Source organism: Mobula birostris, chromosome X, assembly GCF_030028105.1.
Source record: "Mobula birostris isolate sMobBir1 chromosome X, sMobBir1.hap1, whole genome shotgun sequence".
NCBI classification, from domain to species: domain Eukaryota; kingdom Metazoa; phylum Chordata; class Chondrichthyes; order Myliobatiformes; family Myliobatidae; genus Mobula; species Mobula birostris.
Window position 1 is genome coordinate 11248633 of NC_092402.1, and position 9720 is coordinate 11258352.

Here is a 9720-nt window from a genome sequence, read left to right on the forward strand (position 1 = left end):
CAGATAGAGTGGATGTGGAGAGGATGTTTCCTATAGTCGGGGAGTCTAGGACCAGAGGACACAGATAGAGTGGATGTGGAGAGGATGTTTCCTATAGTGGGGGAGTCTAGGACCAGAGGGCATAGCCTCAGAATTGAGGAATGTCCATTTAGAACAGAGATGAGGAAACATTTCTTTAACCAAAGAGTGGTGAATCTATGGAATTCATTGACACAGATAGCTGTACAGGCTGAGTCTTTGGGTATATTTAAGGCAGAGATTGATAGGTTCTTGATTAATAAGGACATTGAAGGTTACAAGGAGAAGGTAGGAGAATGGGGTTGAGAGGGATCATATTGCAGCCACGATGGCATGGTGGAGCAGACTCAATGTGCCAAATGGCCTAATTCTGTTCCTATGTCTTATGGTCTTATGACCAATGACTATCGTCCAGAAACAATCACATCCACTGTGATGAAGTGCTTCGAGAAGTTGGTGATGAAACAAATTAAATCATGCCTGATAAGTGACTTGGATCCACCCCAATTTGCCTACCATAGCAGATGCCATATCATTCACTTAACCTTGGAACATCTGGACAGTGAAGATACATACATCTGGATGCTCTTCATTGATGGAACTCAGTGTTCAATACTAGACTTGAATTCAATGCTATTATCCCTCAAAACTAATCAATAATCTTCAAGACCTTGTCCTTGTGCAAATGATCCTCGATTCCCTCAGTAGCAGACCCCAGTCAGTTCGGCAGCAACATCTCTTCCGCAATCTCCATCAGTACAGATACACTGCAAGGCTGTGTGCTAAGTCCCCTGCTCTACTCACTTTACACTTATGACTGTGAAGCTAAGTACAGCTCCAATGCCAGATTCAAGTTTACTACTGACACTACTGCCGTTGGCCAAATCAGAAGTGGTGACAAATCAGCACATTGGAGGGAGATTTGAAAGTCTGGCTGAGTGATGCCACAACAACAACCTCTCTCTCAATGTCAACAAGACCAACGAGCTGATTATTGACTTCAGGAGGAGGAAACTGGAGGTCCATGAACCAGTCCTCATCAGGGGATCAGAGGTGGAGAGGGTTAGCAATTTAAAATTCCTTGGTGTTATCATTTCAGACGATCTGTCCCAGGTGCAGGACATAAATGCCAGCACAAAGAAAGCACGGCAGAGCCTCTGCTTTTTTAGAAGTTTCTGAAGATTCGGCATGATATTTAAAACTTTGACTAACTTCTACAGATGTGTGATGGAGAGTGTATTGACTGGTTGCATCACAGTCTGGTATGGAAACACCAATGTCCTTGAACGGAAAATCCTGCAAAAAGTAGTGGATATGGCCCAGTCCATCACAGGTAAAGCCCTCCCCACCACTGAGCACGTCTACACGGAGCGTTGTCGTAGGAAAGCAGCATCTGTCATCAGGGACCCCCACCACCCAGGTCATGTTCTCTTCTCTCTGCTGCCCTCAGGAAGGAGGTGCAAGAGTATCAGGACTCACATCACCAGGTTTATAAACAGTTATTACCCCTCAACCATCAGGAAGGAGGTACAGGAGCCTCAGGTCCCACACCACCAGGTTCAGGAACAGTTATTACCCCACAACAATCAGGAAGGAGATACAGGAGCCTCAGGTCCCACATCACCAGGTTCAGGAACAGTTATTACCCCTCAACCATCAGGAAAGAGGTACAGGAGCCTCATTACCCACACCACCAGGTTCAGGAACAGTTATTACCCCTCAACCATCAGGAAGGAGGTACAGGAGCCTCAGGACCCACACCACCAGGTTCAGGAACAGTTATTACCCCTCAACCATCAGGAAGGAGGTACAGGACCCTCAGGACCCACACCACCAGGTTCAGGAACAGTTATTACCCCTCAACCATCAGGAAGGAGGTACAGGACCCTCAGGACCCACACCACCAGGTTCAGGAACAGTTGTTACCCCTCAACCGTCAGGAAGGAGGTACAGGAGCCTCAGGACTCACACCACCAGGTTCAGGAACAGTTATTACCCCTCAACCGTCAGGAAGGAGGTACAGGAGCCTCAGGACCCACACCATCAGGTTCAGGAACAGTTATTACCCCTCAACTGTCAGGAAGGAGGTACAGGAGCCTCAGGGCCCACACCACCAGGTTCAGGAACAGTTATTACCCCTCAACCATCAGGAAGGAGATACAGGAGCCTCAGGACCCACACCACCAGGTTCAGGAACAGTTGTTACCCCTCAACCGTCAGGAAGGAGGTACAGGAGCCTCAGGACTCACACCACCAGGTTCAGGAACAGTTATTACCCCTCAACCGTCAGGAAGGAGGTACAGGAGCCTCAGGACCCACACCATCAGGTTCAGGAACAGTTATTACCCCTCAACTGTCAGGAAGGAGGTACAGGAGCCTCAGGGCCCACACCACCAGGTTCAGGAACAGTTATTACCCCTCAACCATCAGGAAGGAGATACAGGAGCCTCAGGACCCACACCACTAGGTTCAGGAACAGTTATGACCCCTCAACTATCAGGCTCCTAAACCAAAGGGGATAACTTCACTCAACTTCACTTGCCCCATCATTGATATGTTCCCACAACCTATGGACTCACTTTCATGGGCTATTCATCTCATGTTCTCTATATTTATTGCTTATTTATTATTATTATTAGTTCTTTTTCTTTTTGCACGATCTGTTGTGTTTTGCACAGTGGTTGTATCCATCCTGTTGGGCACTGTCTTCCAGTGATTCTATTGTGTTTCTTGTATTTACTGTGAATGCCCGCAAGAAAATGAATCTCAGGGTAATATTTGTGACATATTAAAGTTCAAGTTCAAAGTAAATTTATTATCACTATATAGAACTCTGAGATTCATTTTCTTGTGGGTATACTCAGTAAATCTGTAGAATAATAACGATAACAGAATCAAAGAAAGACTGCCCAACTTGGGCATTCAACCAGAGTGTCATGTGTTCCATGGTGTTGCTTTATTTTGTGGCTGTCTGTGTGGAAGATGAATCTCAGGGTTGTATACTGCATACATAATTTGATGATAAATGTACTTTGAATCTCTTACAGAAATAATAATAATTAATAAACAAGCAATAAATATCAAGAACATGAGATGAAGAGTCCTTGAAAGTGAGTCCATCGGTTGTGCGAGCATTTCAATGATGGAGTGAGTAAAGTTATCCCTTCTGATTCAAGAGCCTGATGGTCGAGGGGTAATAACTGTCCCTGAACCTGGTGGTGTGGGTCCTGAGGCTCCTGTACCTCCTTCCTGACGGTTGAGGGGTAATAACTGTTCCTGAACCTGGTGGTGTGGGTCCTGAGGCTCCTGTACCTCCTTCCTGACGGTTGAGGGGTAATAACTGTTCCTGAACCTGGTGGTGTGGGTCCTGAGGCTCCTGTACCTCCTTCCTGATGGTTGAGGGGTAATAACTGTTCCTGAACCTGGTGGTGTGGGTCCTGAGGCTCCTGTACCTCCTTCCCAATGGCAGCAATAAGAAGTGAGCATGTCCTGGGTGGTGGGGGGGGGGTGGGGCTGGAGGGGTCCCTGATTGCAGTCTATTCTCAGCATTTCCATTTCCAACAACATGGATTCCCCCATCACTGAGATGTTCCCACAACCTATGGACACGTTCAAGGACTCTTGGCAAAGGTGCCATGTCCCCATCCAACTTGCCAAAAAGAGAGGAAAGATCCTATTATGAGATGCAGGTGAGTTACCTTGAGTGAGGTAGCCGATAGTAAAAACTGCCAAGAAGATCTCTAGTTTGTCCCCCCACCCTCCAGTTGTGACATTTACCGTGATCGATGCTGATTAATGGCCTGAAACATTGTTGAGGGTCCCACAATCTCTTTGACTCACTATCGTCAGGAAGGAGGTACAGGATCACCAGGACTAGGACAGCCAGGCTGGGGGACAGCCTCTTCCCCTTAATGGAGAACGCCTGTGCGTGACTTTGTTTACCGCAGGGGGGGGCTGATGCACGAGCAGCCACCACACGGTCCTTAATAGATTGGGGTCAGGGCCTAGTGTCATGGAGTGCAAGACTGGGGACCGTTCACCGCTGCAACCTTCCCCCACCCTCATTGCCGTTGTGATGTGTCATGACCATCGTCTACCAGTTCCACCACTGAGGTCTTGGTTGGATCGCTATTTGTCTGGATCCTCCCCACTGACCTTACCACCATGGGTGACTCTACCAGGGGTCAAACTCCAGACGGCGTCGCTCTTGGGATCTCAAGAACTGACAAGCCTCTCCACCACGACAAAGCAACAATCCTCAGAGTACAGCTAACTCAAGATGAAGAAGGTATTCAAAATAATGAAACAGATTTTTAGCAACACACACAAGATACTGGAGGAACTCAGCAGGTCAGGCAGCATCCATGGAAATGAATAAACCGTCGACAATTCAGGCCGAGACCTTTTTTGAGGACTGTCAAGGAAGGGGGAAGGTGGCAGAATAAAATGGTGGGGGGGAGGGGAAGGGGAATTAGCTGGAAGGTGATAGGTGAAGCCAGCTGGGTAGGAAAGGACTGGAGAGGAAGGAATCTGGTCGGAGAGGACAGTGGACCGTGGGAGAAAGGGAAGGAAGAGGGACACTAGGGGGAGGTGATAGGCAGGTGAGAAGAGGTAAAGGCCAGAGTGGGGAATAGAAGAAGGGGAGGGGGAGGGAAATTTATTTTACCAGAAGGAGAAATCGATATTTATGCCATCATGTTCCCAGAAGAAAAATAAGGTGCTGCTCCACCATCCTGAAGGTGGCCTCATCCTGGCACAAGAGCAGGCCATGGACTGACATGTCAGAACAAGATTTTTCGGTCTGATAGGTTGGTGCCCTCTAGTGGAGAACACTGACTGCATCCAATTTAATTTTTTTATATGCAGCCTGGCCAACCTCCAACTGCTAAAATCAATGTTTAACTTTAGGCATTTATTTCACATTATTTATTTGTATTTTCAAGAAATTGAGGGTGAAGGGATGACCAATATATCAATGATAATTGAGTTTTATAAGCTTTATGCTGTATAATTGTTTGTATAAGTAATGAAAACATGAATAAATCAGTGATATAAATTGCATGGTTTTAAATCATTGTGCTAACATGCAGGAGGAAATTCCCTGGAAAATACAGACATAAATTCTGCTTCATATACGCAGCTTGTGGATTGGACTCTGTAGTTCATGTCTCTGGTTTCTGGTCACTCCTTTATTTGTTGCTATTTTGGACGATCTTGAGTCGGGGTAGCCTGCAGGTAACGAACACTGAGCTGAACTGAATGTGCCGGACTCTTTCAATATTGTGCTTTATACTCTGCGTTTTTTTTTTGCTCATTTCTTTGTTTCCGTTTTTGGGGTGTGTGTGTGTGTGTGTGTGTGTGTGTGTGTGTGTGTGTGTGTGTTGTTTCTCTTTGAACGGCTTCCATGGTGCTTTCTTTGTTTCATGGCTGTCTGTGGAGAAGACAAATCTCAGAGTTGTAAACTGCATATATACTTTGATAATAAATGTACTTTGAATCCTTGAATATTGAAATATGAAGCACACATGAAGTTAATATGAAGCAGATCAAGAAAACCAAAACTCAAAGTTCAAACTAAATTTATTATCAAAGTCTGTATATGTGCCCACACACTAACTTGATATTCATTTTCCAGCCTCCCGCCCATGGACTCTGTCTACACTTCTTGCTGCCTTGTTAAAGCAGCCAACATAATTACCCTTCCCATATTTTAACTCTTCTCCCAACTCACATCAGGCATAATGTACAAGGTTCAAAGTAAATTTATTATTAAAGTATGCATATGTCACCATATACAAACCTGAGATTCACTTTCTTGTGCCCACAAAGTAAATACAAAGAAACAAAAAAACAAGCACATTAATAATAATAATAATAAAAAATAAGCAATAGAAATTGAGAACATGAGATGAAGAGTCCATAGGCTGTGGGAACATTTCAATGATGCGGAGAGTGAAGTTATCCATGCTGGTTCAAGAGCCTGACAGTTGTCGGGTAATAACCGTTTCTGAACCTGGTGGTGTGGGTCCTCAGGCTCCTGTACCTCCTTCCTGATGGTTGAGGGGGTAATAACTGTTCCTGAATCTGCTAGGCAAGTCCTGAGACTCCTGTACCTCCTTCCTGATGGCAGCAGTGAGAAGAGAGCATGGCCTGGATGCTGCTTTCCTGTGACAGTGCTCCATATAGATGTGCTCAATTGTGGGGGCGGTTTTACCCATGATAGACTGGGTCATATCAACTACTTTTGTAGGCTTTTCCATACCAGGCCGTGATGCAACCAGACAATATACTCTCCGCCTATTAAATGCTCCCAATGGCGTGCGTCTCAAATTGCCTCTGACAACCGAGTCCAGCTCCCGGCTTTCACGTGTGGCTTAGCTACTAAGTCCGGCAGAACCGTTTCTATTGACAGGGGAAGGGGCAAAGGTGGGTTACTGGCGCCTTAAAACCAGTCGCTTCGGGCAGACGGGGCTCGCCAGCTGTGGTTGGCAGCTCATCTAGGAGAAGGAAAATTCTGATCTCAAACCTCCACTGCCTTGTGACTAGACCCACTCACGGGGCTTCGGGAGTAAACCCCGAGGGAAAAATCCCGAGCTGGAGACCGTAAGGCAGTCCGCCGTTGAGTTTAACACTGGCAATTACGGCAAAGCTGCTGGTGCAAAATGGTATCAGTCTCTGCCATTCCTTTGGGTTCATCAGATGCGTGGAGAGGGGGAGCCTGTTTCACGGCAACAGCTCACTCTCCATATCGTACTGCTCTGGCTTGTGTAGCTAGACAGCCGGGACACAACATCCATAGTTGACCCTGAGCAACTGAGGCCTCAGAAACTTTCCACAACTGCGATGGTGTAATTTGAATTTTTGTCCTGGATCACTACTCCTGGCCTCTCGACACTAGACCAGTATTTGACCATGATGTGACTGCACAGAGCCCGTCAAGTCACTTAAGCTTGGGACTGGCTGTCATTCTAGGCCACTTTGTAGTGTCACACAACATGGTAGTGCAGTGATTTGCACACTGCTTTACCTGGGTTCAATTCCCACCGCTGTCTGAAAGGAGATTGTACGTTCACCCTGTGACCACGTGGGTTTCCTCAGTCCGAAGACGTACCGGTTGGGAGGTTAATTGGTCATTGCAAATTCAGACATCCCACCCTGCAAAAACTCATTTCAGGGAGGTAGCACCATCAATTTGTGGGAGACTTCCAGGAGAGGTGGGATGTCTGCAATAGAGTAGCTCCTTAGCAGCCAGCCAGCTAGTTTAAATAACGTTGGCTATGCTAATGAACAAATGACACCTGTTAAACTCACCTCAACATGTCTTTTACAGTCCTAACCCACCATGGGCAATAATGTTGCAAACAGTACAGCGAGCAACACTGTCATCATTTTGACCCCTATTAGGCAGGGGTACACTTTAGTGTAGTCTGGGGTGACGTACGTTTTATATATTTTTTGGAACACTCTGCCATTGGGCGCTCTCTCTCTCTTTCTCTCTCGTGGTCGCTTGCGCGCTCTCAAGCGCTCCTGCTTGCTTTCTCTCGCTCTCTTTCGCGCTCGCTCTCTCTCGTGGTCGTTCACGCACTCTCTCTTGCTTTCTCTCACTCGCTCTCAAAAAATTGATTTCCGTGATATTGTATATAATTTGCGGGCATCAGGGAGCCACTATTCATATACGGGAGACTCCCAGAACTTCCGGGAGAGATGGGATGTCTGCAAATTGTCCTGTGATTAGGTTAGGGTCAAATCAGAGGTTGCTAGGCAGCGTGGCTCGAAGGACCAGAAGGCCCTATTCCAGGCAGTATCACAATAAATAGATTATAAAAATAATAGGCCCTATAGCCCAACTGGTCCATAGAACATAGAACATTACAGCACAGTACAGGCTCTTCCGCCCACATTGGTGTGCCAGCCTTTTAACCTACTCTAAGATCAATCTAAACATTTCCTCCTGCATGGCCCTCTATTTTTCTATCATCATGTGCCATCTAAGAGTCTCTTAAATGTCCCTAAGGTACCTGACTCTCCTACCACCCCTGGCAGGGCATTCCACGCACCCACTACTCTCTGTGTGAAGAATTTACCTCTGACATCCCCCACTATACTTCCCTCCAATCACCTTAAAATTAGGAGCTGAATTAGGCCATTCGGCCCATTGAGTCTGCTCCACCATTCCATCATGTCTGATTTATTATTCCTTTCAACCCCATTCTCCTGCCTTCTCCCCGTAACTGCGGCGCCCTGACTAACCAAGAACATATCAACCTCTGCTTTAAATACCCAGTCACCTGGCCTCCACAGCTGTCTGTGACAATGAATTCTACAGATTCACCACCCTCTGGCTAAAGAAATTCCTCCTCCTCTCTGTTCTAAGTGGATGTCCCTCTACTCTGAGGCTGTGCCCTCTGGTCCACTATAGGAAACATTCTCTCCACATCCACTCTATCTAGGCCTTTCAATATTTGGTAGGTTTCAATGAGATCCACCCCCCCCCCCCATCCTTCTAAACTTCAGTGAGTCCAGTCCCAGAGCCATCAGATGCTCCTCATACATCCACCAGTTCATTCCTGGAACCAGTCTTGTGAACCTCTTCTGGACCCCCTCCAGTGCCAGCACATCTTCTCTTAAAAAAAAGCATATATCTGACTGGTGAGAGGCTAATGTTGTACCTCTATTTAAGAAGGGAACAAGGGAAAATACTGGAAACTAGTGAGTCTCGCGTCAGTTGTAGGGAAATTACTGGAGAAAATTCTCAGAGACAGGATATATAGCATTTGGGAACCCATAGCCTAATTAGGCAGAGCCATCATGGCTTTGTGCGTGGCAGGTTGTGCCTTACCAGCTTAATTAAGTTTTTTGACAAGGTGACAAGAGAGGTTGATGAAGGTAGGGCAGTGGATGTTGTCTATGTGGATTTTGGTAAGACGTTTGACAAGGTCCCTCATGGGAGGCTAATCCAGCAGATTAGGACACACAGGATCCACAGCGAATTGGCTGTTTGGACTCAGAACTGGCTTGCACATAGAAGGCAGAAGTTAGTGGTTGAAGTGACTTATTTGGTCTGGAGATCTGTAATTAGTGGTGTTCCACAGAGATCTGTGTTGGGACCTCTACTGTTTGTGATGTATATAAATGACCTGGATGAAAATGTAGGTGGGTGGGTTAGTAAATTTGTGGAGGATAGCATGACTGGTGGAGTTGTGGATAGTGTAGAAGACTGGCAAAGAATACAGCACAATATCGATCAGTTGCAGATATGGGCAGAGAGATGGCAGATGGAATTTAACCCAGATAAATGTGAGGTGTTGCACCTCAGTCGGGCAAATGCAAGGAGACAGTACACTGTTCAGGGAAAGGTCCTTAACAGCATTGCTGAGCAGAGAGATCTTGGGATCCAAGTTCATAGCTCCTTGAAAGTGGCTACACAGGTCGACGGGGGGGGGGGGGGTGGGGGCCGGGTAAGGCGGCTCATGGAACGATTGCTTTAATGAGTCGAGGCATTGAGTTCAAAAGTCAGGAGGTTATGTTGCAACTTTATAAAACTCTAATTAGGCCAAATCTGAAGTATTGTGTACAGTTTCAGTAGCCCCACTATAGGAAGGATGTTGAGGCTTTGAAGAGGGTGCAGAAGAGGTTTACCAGGATGCTGCCTGGTTTAGAGGGCATGTGCTATCATGAGGGGCTGGTTAAACTTGGGTTGTT